The following is a 13,351-nucleotide window of genomic DNA, read 5'->3' as shown; positions in this document are numbered from 1 at the left end:
AAAGGCACTGTAGCAAGTGAGATTCCTTGGCCATAGACCTTGCTATATTCCAACCAGAGAATACAGGGAATTTGTACCTGCAGTTTTTGTAATCAATTATTGGGACAGGAGGATTTACATCACAGGAACTTGTGCTGCTGAAATGTCATCATATGTTCTACCAAAGTGTTTACAATTTAAAATGTAAACAGTCCTAGAACTTCATGTTTTAGATAAGCAAAATCAGCTGGTAAAATGTCAAAGCTGCTGACCAGAAAGAGCCATCAAGCTAAACTAAATCAAGGGAGATGTGGAGAAAAAGGAGGCACAGGTCAGTAACATGGCAGCTCCTGGGCAGGCAGGAAAACTGCTTTTGTAGTGATGAGTTGGTGTAAATGTGACAAGAGAAATCCTTCTCCCCTGCTCCATTGCATTTAGGAAAGAAACAGGGTATTTTAAAATCTGAAATGGATACCTTTAGCCAGGCAGAAATATCCCTCAGCTGAAAAAGAATGAATTAAATTTCTTTAAATATAACAAAAGTCATTAGACTGTCCTTGCTGTTCAAAGTTGTTATTTCTCAGGTAATCTTCATTGTTTTTATTGGATGATGGAACAGGTTTTTCAAGTGCTATGCTATTTACAAAGTTTAAGAAATCTAGTTAGAGAAGAAAAGTTGTACTGACTGGTAGAACCAGTCACATGGCTGGAAAAGTGAATTCCAAATGTTAAGTCCACAAGTGAATGAAGAACAGCTCATGTGCATCCACTTATATTTGTTTTGTTTATAAGCAGTGAAGGCTGAATGACTATGAATGGTTCACAAAAATTATGTCTTGCAAACAGCCTAAATGTGAAAATTGAACCAGTTCCTCATGACTGGAATTTAACCAGACTTAAGTGTAAGAAACAGATGTTCTCTATTTCCATACATATTCAAATGCATTAGTTTTTACAAAAAATGTGGATTTTTTTATTGTTCACATGCAGCTGAGAAATCCTGAGTAAAGACTGATGACTGTCTCCACTATCTTACATCTTATCTAGAGGCCTTCCCTGTTCAAAACAAGTGTAAAATGCTGCCACGGCGATGCAAATATAAATGATAATGTGAGACAACCACCCAGAGAGTGGTGGCTGTATTAGTAATTTCAGGCCCTGGGTAAGAGTCAAACCAAGTTTTCTTTGTAAAACCATGATTTGTAACCCAGGTTACTTAGTTACTTGTGAACCCTCTATTTAATCTACAGTAGTTGTAATGAGCTAACTAAGTACCAAGACTATCTTTACTAAATCCAGTGTCAAATTTCCCCATCACCTGTTTCACAGATCTGAAAGAAGACTAGAATGTCAATACATGGGGTTTAATTCATATGACTATTGAATATTTGACATATTCTATGCTAGGGAGTTACCAAAACTGAATTGGAATGAAATAATTTGTAGATGAGAACTCACCAGGGAAGGACAATGTTGTGCAGTGTGAACAAGTCTGGATTACTGTCTTTAACTCTAGAATTCTTCATTGCTATTGATATGTGTCAATAAACCGTTATTGCTTATTCACTATTAAAAAAAAATTGATTTTACTGTTGGACAAAAGTATGTCTCCAGATAGAAGCTCCACAAACTCTTTCAGATATTTCATTTTTCATCTTAAGTATTTGGGGGGAGGATTGTTCACTTTAGTATTTAAATGGAAGAAATAATGATGAATTAATTCCTGCTGATTTGGTATAACAAGAGTATCTGCTGCAGTGCTGTTTGCAAATTCATCATCTATCTGCTGATTTTTTCCCCCCTAAAGAAGCAGAAATCACTGTGCTTTTGAGAATATGATAAGTTTATGTTTGTGTAGTCTTGTATTACCTTATATTAAGCCTGGTTTCTTCTTCAAGGTCTGTAGCAAGTGTATGAAGAAAGACTCTAAGATGATATACAGCGGGAAGTTTCTTGGCACTGGCAGTGGTCACACAGCCATGTTTAAAAGGATGTACACATTTGAGGTTGCCAGATTGGCCTCACCATATTTGAGAAATGTCTCCACTGATGTGTATTCTATGTGCGCACGTGGAGAGAGTAAATTTCACTTAGAGTGAATAAACTCCTGGGATTATTTTTTCCCAACGCTTTTGTGTAATCACCAGAGTGTGCCACCTCCTTCAGCTAATATTTGCAGTAACTTTATATGTTAAAACAAGGCTATGCAGTAGCTGTTGGTAGCTTAACCATGTGGCTGCGAAATTAACCTTTGACCTTTCGTAGCCTAATCAGGAAATTGACTTCAGGAGCTATTCCTTAACCCAGGATATGTGGTTAAAGTTAAACATCGCTAATGGGAAGTCTAGTAACAGGAAATGTGTGAATGCTAATCCATACAAACATAAACAAACCTTTGGCTTACATACAGTTTTATCGGAATTTTCCTCCTGACTCCCTTTCATTCAGTAAGTCAGAAAAAATTACAAGCGGCTTGTTAAAGTCTTTGAAAAACCCGAGTTTTGTGGCTGTAGGTTCATTAGTTTTCTGCTTAAGGAGACTTTAAAACTTGGGTAGAATTTTGTGAAGGTACCTCAGGGCAGGTACGTGCAGTTCACCTTCACTGCAGTTCTGATCAATGAGGTTATTTACCAGAAGAGCACAAATTTTTAGGCAAACAACTAACTGGGAGTATTTCTTTTTGTGTAACAGAATTGGGTGATTTAGAGAGGAAGGGCTTACGAAACAATCTATTTCCATAAGCTCATTTTGAAATCTTTTTAGAAAAAAAATTGTCAGAAAGTCACTGAAATGAATATAATTTTAGTACAGAAAATTAACTTTTAGAATATGAAACATTTTTATTGTTCTCATTGGATTTCTGTTACATTTCATTTGGAAAATAGGCTGGTGTAACTTGAAACTAAACACAAACCAGTTAACCACTGCAGATATAAATACAGACCTTACCTGGAAACCTCTGACTTTTACTTTTCTCTTCATACTGAATCAACAAAACCTTCACATTCAAATTGAGCTCCACTGAGTTCAGTGTGATGTTGTGTATGTCCATTGACACAGATCAGCTTTCAGGATTAGGGCCAAAGTAATTTTTCTGGGAGGAGTTTCCTTTAAGTCAAAGGAGGACCTTATGGGAGCAGAAAAAAAGTCCAGCCAGAAAAAATTCTTTCTCAAAACAGGAAAGAACAAGATAGCTGTAAAACAGTAGTCTACAATCTCTGTAATTCCTCTCTTGACCTCTCCAGGATGGGTAAATCGGTGATATTCATAAAAAAACCCCAGGCAAAGTATTTACTATGCATATTAAAGTAGGGGCTATGTATGGCATTAGAATAGTGTTATATATGTTCACTTCATATGTATTTACAAAGCTGGCTAACCCATGAGGCACACAATTCATGGCCTTACTTTGCAGATAATTTTTTTTCCTAAGGGAACATTTTCAAGAGAGTTCTTTAGATGTACTATTATGTTAACTTCCATAAAAATCTTATTGCATGTAAAATGAATATCCGATGATTATCTGAAATGTGGTTAATGATTAACAGCTGTGAAGTAAACTGTAAAGGAATCATATCAATCCAACCTTGTTAAATAAATTTGGGACTAATTCAATTTGCCTTAATACATTGTCTCCTCTAGAGATCATAAAAGCTTCTCTTTGGGGCACTGCAAAGTTTGACTTCCCTTAGAGTATTTGGTTATCTTTCTATTTCTGGAGCCCTGTTTGCAAATTGATGTATTGTAATCATTCACACCACTGTAGTCCAAAAGCTCTTTGCCTGTGATAGTGAGGCAAACTTGAAAACTTGATTTTGATCACAGCCTCATTAGATACATGCTTTACAGCCTCATTCCACAGATGCTGAGTGAGGAATATGCAGCCTGCAAGAACCTTCCCACTTAAATGTAGTAATGTTTAAAAAATGAAGAAAAAGTAACTATGTAAAGGTGTGACTATTTATAAAAGCAACTCTTAGGGCCTGATTCTCTCATTAATCTGGTGCTGTTGGAATCATTCCTGAATTCAAGAAATTTAAATATAACTCAGGATTTGATCATAAGTTAATGGAATTTAATGAAAAGCTGTAAAAAAGAGTTGGAGTAAGCCTCATAGTAGTATTAAGCTATGGGGTTTTTTACTAGCAAAAATAAAAGTTTTTTTTTTATAATACTACTTGGCAAGGGTTTTAATCAGTTCCCTTGAATAACATTTTATAGTGAATTTCAATCAGGCAATATTTTAAAATATTTGAACCTTGTGACACTAGTCTTTTTCCACAGGAAAAAACCCCTTGCTTTTCATCTAAATCTACCTTTTCTTTCCCCCCAGTCAATTTTTTTTTGTTGTTGTTTTCTCTTAAAAAACTGTTGGTACCATTGAGAAAGAATCTGTCTTTATGAGGCTTGTTTTTATAGAACAGAAATTGCTGTCAACATGTCTGTGTGAGACACAGTCTTTTTTTGCTTCACTGCATGGCATTCTAAAGAGGAATGTAATTTGCCTAATTAAAAGATTATCTGTAAGATGCAGGTATCCCTTATGCTGTTGGAGTGAGCACAGAACTGTGCCGGTGTACCTGGTGAACCTGGGAATCCCTTACTGCCCCCAAGAAGGAAAGATCTGGTAATTCACCAGAAGATCAGTCCTGAGGCTTTGTCATTCTAGATGCTGGAAAAAATTATGAGGAATCTGTCCCAAGTTTTACACTTCAGGCACCAGATTATCTTCTGATACCTTAAGGGGTGGTGCTGCCATCCAGAGGGACCTGGACAGGCTGGAGAAACGGATGATAAGAACCGTATAGAGTTCAACAAGGAGAAGTGACAGGCCCTGCTCTTGCAGAGGAAAAACTCCATGCACTATTTGTATGCTGGGGGCTAGCTGGTTAGAAAGAAGCTTTGCACAAAACAACCCGGTGTCCTGATGGATGCCAAGTTGATCATGAGCCAACAGTGTGCCCTTGCAGCAAGGGCTAAATTTATCCTGGGCTGTATTAGGAGAAATGTTTCCAGCAGGTCAAGATCCCTCCCATTTCTTAAGCACTGATAAGGCCATTCCTTAAGTGCTGTGTCCAGTTCTGGCCTCCCCAGCACAAGAGACACATCGACATACTAGAGAGAGTCCAGTGAAGTCCATAAAGATGATTAAGGGACTTGACCATCTCTCCTGTGAGGAAAGGCTGATGGAGCTGGAACTGTTTAGCTTGGGAAAGAGAAAGTTCAGAGAGAATCTTATCCACATAAGTAAATATATGAGGGGAAGGTGCAAAGAAGAATGGAACCAGCCTCTTCAGTGGTGTGCAGTAACAAGACAAGAAGCAATAGACACCATCTGAAGCATGGGAGTTTCCCTCTGAACATGAGGAAACACTTTTTCACTGTGTGGGTGACCGAGCACTGCCACAGGGTTCTCAGAGATCAGGAGAAGTCTATCCTTGAAGATATTCAAAAGCTATCTAGTCATGGGCTGGGTAACTGTCTGTAGGTGATCCTGCTTGAGGAGCGGTGTTGGATTGGATGACCTCAAGGGGTGCCTTCAAATCTTGACCATTCTGTCGTTCTGAACGTGTGCTGTATTTGTTTTCCAGACTTTCATGGGCAGTGAATCCAGTGACAGATTGAATGTAGGCTATATCAGTACAGTGTATTGTTTGAGCAGCCATTTACTGATTGTGTGAAATAAAACACGATCAATGTCTTGAGTGGAAATGGAAACCTTAAGCAGAAGAATAGAAGAATGTGCAATATGTGGTGGCAGGGCTTCTAATTTTAGTCTGGCTAAGGATGTTATTACTTCAGATTTGTGTAGTGGAATGAGTTAATGGGCTCACCTCACACCTAATAGGCAGGTATCCTAAAACTGTAAATTTACATCTCGGTTAGTTCCAGATGATGCCCTTTCTGGTGTTTTCAGACTTAGATCTAGTATTAGAAAATTTAGCATTCTGTTAAGAATATTGTAAGAAATGCAATGATTACTTATGTTATATATTTTATGTAGGATGTCATTGTCTAGAGACATCAGTCAAGAGCAATCCTTTTATAGAAAAAAACCAATAAATAATCTTGTTTAATTGTTAGGTTCTCCAAAGTTTTTAATACGTCATAAATCACAAAACTGAAGCCTTGGCTTCAACAAAGGCAAACCAACGTTTTTCAAATGGATACTGTTTATGTTACTTTATTGCATACCTAGGTAAGCAATGGGCTCTAAACAAACTTTTTCCCATCAGAAGTATCCCATAACCAGAGTCTGTGGCTCAGTCCTCTTTCTGTCCTATATGAACACCTGCTTCCTCAGCTGTAAGAACAATTTCACGCTCAGTAGTATCCATTCGGAATTAATGGCAGTTAAGGTCCATTAAATTCAAACTGTTGTTATGATCATACTGGCTATGCAAAACATATTTAAAGTAGTTTGAGTAAAGGCTTATACAAGGGATGTGATGAGTTATTGCAGATTTACAGTTTTAGGTGTGCTGAAGGGACAGCAGGAGTTTATTGTATTTCTATAAGGATAAAAGACATGGATATTTCTTATGATAGTATTATGGTGATAGCCAGCAATAAATGTGTGGGAAATCCCTCTTAACCAAATCAATACAATCTAAAGAATTGTCTTTTGATTTTGGGTACAGCAAATTCTGCTGAAAATGATCCTCACAAGGCAAATGAGTTTGGAGGTCCTTGACCATACTGATGTGGTAGGACAGACCTATTAAAAACCAGGGCTATCTTAGGAGCTCTGACATGGATGGTGGCTTCACACTATTATCCCTTCCCCATTACCAACCACTTCCTCACGGCCGATAGTCTAGAGCACATGTATTTGACACCTGCTTAAATTATACAGAACCCCTAAAATTTCAGTTGTAAAATAAAGTAGAAAGGTTTTGAAGCCAGAAATTGGGAGTGGAAACTAAAATTCCCTGCTGGTATTCATTCTGCCTTAGTCTCTGGAATTTCTTTTTTAAGAACTGCAAGTAGCTTAAATTTCGGGGCATGGTATTTAGTCAACCCAAAATATTTTGCCACAGCTCCCTTCATTTCCAAGCCCTTGTGGTTGAACTCAGAGTCTCTGTGTTTAGCTTGCACGTTTTTGTGGTTTAATATGTTTTCTTCTCTTCCTGATACATTTGAGGCATCTCTGTGCTGAGCTGTCTCATCAGAGAGAGGCTGACAGCATATGAAGGCAGAGAAGTATCCTTTGATGAGAAAATGCAAATCCCAAACAAAACATTTGCAGAACCACTAATCACCATTTCCATACAATTGAGCAATGATATGGTATTTATTATAGAATGACTCAAAGGTAAGGCTCAGTCCTTATAAGAAATGCAATGAATAACTTCATATACACCCCCTCCACTTATTTCTGCAGAGGCTAATTTTTACTTCATTGTGATTAGTGTCAGGACTCCCTCAGTGTTTGGTGGAACTGAGGTTTGATCTCTCTGGCCTAAGAACTGACTTGTGTAGTTTAAGGAGTTGTATAGAAAAATAGGAAACTACTTTGCCAAATATTGCCCAAAGGAGTTTCTAAATTTGGAAGAAGGTGTGGGGCTCTGGATCTGATATTCAGAGATGCTGGGTAATCCCAGCTGTCGTTGGTTTTCATGGTAGTGAATTCAGCACTTTGAAATGAGGGAATTGGATTTTCGCATCTGGCAATGCAAAAGTATTGGTCTTATTTTAAATTTTAGTTCTTTGAGTTTGCTATAGTAATTATAATAATTATGGCTACTTTATTGCTTAGTTTTCACAATGCCCTTTGATAAAGAAAAATGTGTTTATGTATCTATATCTATCTATCTATATATCTGTGAGCTTATTTTTTGATTTTTTTAATGCTTTCCTTATTTAGTTCAACTTGTACTTTAAAATAATTTAATTTGGCAGAAGCTGTTTTAATTCTGAGTAAACCTTAGTTTAAAGCTGTGGACATGGTAATGAGATTTGATTATAGTGAGTATGGGTTTTAAAAAACCTTAGGGTATAAAAAATACAGGGTTTAAAAAACCTACATCAGTTCAGGGTGGATCTAAAATCTGATATTCTACTACATTAGATCCTGTTTATTTCTACTAGTAGAGCTTGGTTAGGAAAATGAATTCAAACCAAGATTCAGATTTGGATTTTTCTGTATCTGTCAGAACATAGAACATCCAGATATTCAGCTGTGAATGCCTTAGACAAACTTCCACTTCTGATTTGGATTCACAAGGGTTGAAGAAAATATTTAAACAAAATATCTTTTTACTTTTCTGCATTACAAAACTAATAAAAGGAAGCTAAGATGGAGAAAGCCAAAGGTTCTCTTCAGTGCTGAAAAACAAAGTGAAGTAGCTTCAGCATAGGGTAAGTAGTGTAAGTGCAGTGCTAGGGGAAGAAGAATTTGGACCTACTGAGTCTAGCAACCTACAGTGTTTTGTCTCTGTTGTCAGCAGAAGGTTGCACTGTATGTTCAAAATTTCTGAGCTAATAATTATGCTCTATTTTTCAAGTCAGAAAGAGACTGAGTCATTTGACTTAACAAAATTTAAGGTGTGATCAATCTCATTGTAGTGTAGATCAGCAAAAATAGGTCAGATGAATCATTTTTAAATGCTTGTTTTTCTTCTTTAGCTAAAAAAAAAAAAAAAGCTTAAATTAACTAGCTCAGATATAGACATATACTCTCTGTGGGATTAAAATATGATAAAATAAAGCCCCCACAAAATATTCACTGTTCCCAGCTGGATTAAATAGGCTGTAGTATGTTTGGTCTGGTTCAGTCTTAGCTGGTCACATAGCTGAGGCACTGGTCGGTACTGAAAATCTAATTGCCTTAAAAAGCTAAAAACCTAAGATTTTGGGATATATTTCTGTCTTAACTGTATACCTGCAGGCAATCAGTGTGCTGCTAGTTGGACTTACATGTTGATGTAGACCTGCTTAAAGCACTTAACTGAGTAGAAAGAAACACTGTGTCCCTCCAGATTTGTTTCCCTTCTGCCCACCACTGGCTAATGAATCAACTTTCTCAAACACTTTGCAGCCAGCGAAAGGAGAAAGTGTTTGTTAAGAGACTAAGACCAAGGAATGAAATCTATGGGATATTGAGGTGTCTCCAAGTTAAAACATCCCAAGAGAAGGATATTTCATCTGGGAAGCTTTGGGTTTACTTTTATGCTGTAGGAAAGTAATTCAGGAAAGGTTAATGTCATACTGAAGGGGTGGCAGAAGCAGTACCACTAATTGTCACTTCTATTAAAGATATGTTGCATCTGTTGCCATGCCAATTATATGAGGAGATCTTTTTGTAGGTCAAGTGGCTCTACATTATTAATCCTAGAGTGCATGTATCTGAAAAAAGACAAATACGGAGAACATTAGTGAAGTTTAGGTGTACACATCTTATTAGAAACTGAAAAGCTGTAGGAGTCTCTGAGTGTGCTGAAAGGATTATTTTATTAGGCTTTTTGTTTTACCAGTTCATTCCTTTTGATGTTGAATATCCTTTTTTATTTCTTCCCTTTAATTTCAGACCAATTCTTTAACTTAAATCTGTTACCTTGCACTGTCTCAGGGAAAAGAGCTGAAACTTCTCCTACAGTTTTCCAGCTTGTCCCTCTTTATAACTCTATTTTCAGAGTTTAACTTGGGATTTGCCAATAATTGACCACGAGTTCAATTTTTTTGATCAACACCCCCTTTTTTTTGTAACTTTCTGCAGTTTCCTAAGTTTGCTACTGTTGCCTTGATTATGTATTGTGTAAGGAATTGGATTTCTTGAAATTAAGCTGATTCTTGATTTCATCAATAATGAGTATCCATCAAGCTAGATTTATTAAACTCAATCTAACCAGTATTTGTCTTTAACAAGAGATTAAATATATACAGTTCCTGAGGTTATGAATGTTCTTTTAATTTGCCTCCAAAGTTGCTACTAAGTTACTTCAGTATTTTCAGAGAGCTACGCCTTCCAAGGATCTGGCAGAGGAGATAGATCTTGCTTCCTAACATTGCTATAATCAAGCTGTAGCCATTTTGTATGCCTTCTCTGGCTTTGTACCAAAAATATACAGTTGGTTCCCCCTTTGGTTCTCCTCCAGTGTCTGCTGCTCTTCCTTCTTGACTCCACAGCTCTGATCCATGCAACCTTCCTGCCATCAAACACCACACTGTTCCAGTCGTGCCTCTTTCAGTTCTCTGGTTCTTCCTATTAATCTTCTGGTCTGTAGTTGAGGGAGAGGAATTATGAAATAATTTATATTGACATTTATAAACCTTATCTCTCTCCTACTTTAATTTGGAATATAATTGAAGCATGCAACATGCTTTAAAAGGGGCTGAAGTTAAAAACGAGGTTCCATGACCTAACTGGGTTATCCATAGTTTGAAACAGTCTAAGAGGAAGTAATAGTTGTCTAAGAGTTATAATTCTTTCAGTGATGGAAGGAGTCATTTTATGACAAATGCTAATATACTTCAAAGGTAGAGGGAACAGGTGAAAGTGAAGCCACTGCTTGTACTAAAACTTGAAAGTCACCCTATCAGTGCTCTTTCAGAGTAAAACTGACAAATCTCATGAAATATCTAGTTCAAATGTGTTTGCCATTGACTAGCAGGCATTTGTTTCCAAAGGTGGTAGAAGCAGTTTTCATTCTTCCTGCCTTCTCAGTGATTGATCTGTTTCTTTTTGGTTTTCTTTCAGAGAACTTAATTGCACTATGTTTATTCAAAAACAAGCACATCAAATGTCACAATATTAGCATAATCATAAAAATGTCAAGCATTCAGTGCATCTGCAATATGTCAGAGCTTCCTACAGAACATATTTTTTCATGCGATCGATGTGAGTCTCTGGAAAATGCCTTTGAATGGGCATCTCTTAAAAAGGCGACTAATAGTTGCTACACATTATTCCCATTAGGGAAAAGAATAGTTTGTCCCTAAAGTAGAATAAAATTGGTCCTTAAAAGCAGTAGATCCTAAAGGAATAGACAGATGTAAAAGGTCATCTGAGAAAGGGAAAGTTTACTGATAGAATCATAGAATGATCTGAACTGGAAGGGACCTAAAAGACCATCTAGTTCCAACCCCCTTGCCATGGGCAAGGACATATTCCACACTGCTGTGTCTGGCTGACTGTATTGATCTGCACCTGCAAGAACCTGGAAACCTGGATCACAAATTTCAGTGCCTGTCATAATCTGGATGCTACCATTTGTATCGTGGGTAGTATTGCTTTTTAAATATAGATAGTTGACTAATGCTGTATATTTAAGATGACTAGATAAGTTAAAAAGCATCTGATACATACTAATACATGTACTTTTTAAATTGCATCTAAACTTGCACAGACTTTGTTGCACTGCTTGTACTCACTGCAATGCATTATTTGGGTCAGCAATTTAATGGAAGGATTTGGGACTGTGAATCTCAATGGTAAGGATGTAAGTGTGGGAAATGGGAGTTTCAGATACACTCTGTAAAGCAACTATTATAACTTTCTATGCAGGGTACCTTCATCTTTCTTGGCTGTTACAGATGGAAATAGCCAAAAATGCAATAAAAAATTTGGACATAGGAACCCAATTTATTAGTAGTGCAGTATTTTGCTCCCCAACATCCTCTTTTGGATTGTTTCCAGAGGTCTTCGCTTGATTTGTGAAAGCTGTCTTCATCAAGCTCTTGACTGCAGTTGGTGAGACTGTTATCTTAAAAGATTCCTTGGAATTGTTTTTTCTGTGCATGGAAAGCTGTCTTGTCATAGACACAGTCTGCAGTGTTCTGGTATGATCCCAGGAGAGGAATGCAAGCATGCTGTGAGCATGGGTCTCCTCCTCCTTATAGCCTCTGAACGTCCTACTAGGATTTTCTGAGGAGTACCTATAGTATCACAGGACAGCTCTGTCTTACTGCCTTTGTTCGGATTGGCAGAAGTTTGTTTTTTGCACATTTGCCCTTGTGAAAAATACAATGGAATATAAATACGTCACACAGCTGGCAAAATGTGCCAAACTTCTAAATGTGTTTATGGAAAACAGTGGCCTGGTAAGCCCCTCCGTTTATGCTAAGGACAGAATCATACTGGTGGTCTTTCCTAATGTCTCCTAGTCTTCTCCCTTTAAGGAATAAAATTAAGTCTCTCTGCCTGGTTCTTACTGACCAGTGCAGTAAGTTAAGTCTTACTGCACTGGGTAGGAACTGACAGCAAATGGCTGGATCTGCATCCTCTAACTGCTCTTCTGAGCTGTTCTGTCCCGAGACAGTATATTTATGCTGCTTTTTTCTTCCTCTTTTTTTTTTTTTTTTCCTACAGATACCCTTCTGTGCCTCACAGCATGTTTGATGTTCATTGAGGTCATGTGTAGCTGCATGTCCCTCTCCAGGAGCAGAAAGGAGGTAAGGGTGGTTTCAGTCTGTGAACTGATTGTGAATGAAGGGAAGCAATGTGCCCACACACACATGGACCCACTGCAGTGAGTGAAGAGGACATTTTGCTCATTCCTTCTAATTCATGTGTCCTTACATTCTTCTCTGGCCTAGGACATTTGACTCCCTCTCGTGTAGTGTTTGAACACGTTTGAACACCTCTACTCTGTGCTAGTCTGCTGTGTATCACTTCATATTCCCTGAAGTGATGGGATTGTATCAGAGATGTCAGAGGACATGGATTTGGCAGCAGAAAGCACTGATAATAAAAGAGCTGCAAGTCAGATTTTGTAATCCATCTGCTGGACATCCAGGTCCCAAGAATGGATTCAAATATACATGTGAATATTTCAGAAAACATTTTGTGTAAGTGAAGTATAGAAATAACCTCCTTCAAAATCCTAAGCACTGAACTCTTTACAATTGCCTATGTAATGTGTACTTTTCTGATAATTAAATTTTGATCTATGCTAATTTTCAACAAGTAAAAACAGGTCTTGCCTTTACCTCGGGAATATGAAAAGTTAGCAGCAGAGAGTGCTTGCCTGCAGAGCGGTAAGGCCAGTGGAAAAAAACAGGATTTTGGTGTTGAAAAGTAGAAAATAATGTAAATGCATGTAAAAAACATAAGCAGTTTTCTAAATTATTTGCAGTTATCTTTTTTAATCCATCTGCAAAGATGAAAATGTCAGACTTTTCCAAAGTCTCTCTTTAAAATGAGTTTTGAAGGCAGTTTCCAGGTAATGTGCATTTTCCATTCAGCAACTCATGTGATACCATGCAAGGTTCCTACCCTGCTCCTGCTAAAGGCAATTTAAGATTTGATATCGGTGTAATGAAGACAATAGCAAAATATTTCAGACATACAGTCATCCCTCAGGATGAGGGTTCCTTCCCTGTCACACAGACCTGTGTACACCTGCAGGAGGATGGAGGGATTTTTGGAGAA

At 37.5% G+C, this 13,351-nt stretch overlaps 1 long non-coding RNA gene across 1 annotated transcript in view; it reads left to right on the top strand.

Moving 5' to 3' along the window:
- The window catches only part of LOC113985983, a 55,769-nt gene extending 42,652 nt beyond the window's left edge, over positions 1-13,117 (top strand). The window contains exons 5-6 of the long non-coding RNA XR_005563320.1: positions 12,290-12,372; positions 12,888-13,117. This is a non-coding gene — a long non-coding RNA (uncharacterized LOC113985983). The remainder of the gene's footprint in view (positions 1-12,289; positions 12,373-12,887) is intronic.
- The last annotated feature ends 234 nt before the right edge of the window (positions 13,118-13,351 follow it).

The sequence above is a fragment of the Pipra filicauda genome, unplaced genomic scaffold, assembly GCF_003945595.2.
Source record: "Pipra filicauda isolate LSUMZ 115617 unplaced genomic scaffold, ASM394559v2 scaffold1_size10287979_pilon, whole genome shotgun sequence".
NCBI classification, from domain to species: Eukaryota; Metazoa; Chordata; class Aves; order Passeriformes; family Pipridae; genus Pipra; species Pipra filicauda.
This window is presented reverse-complemented; position numbering and strand designations above follow the sequence as displayed.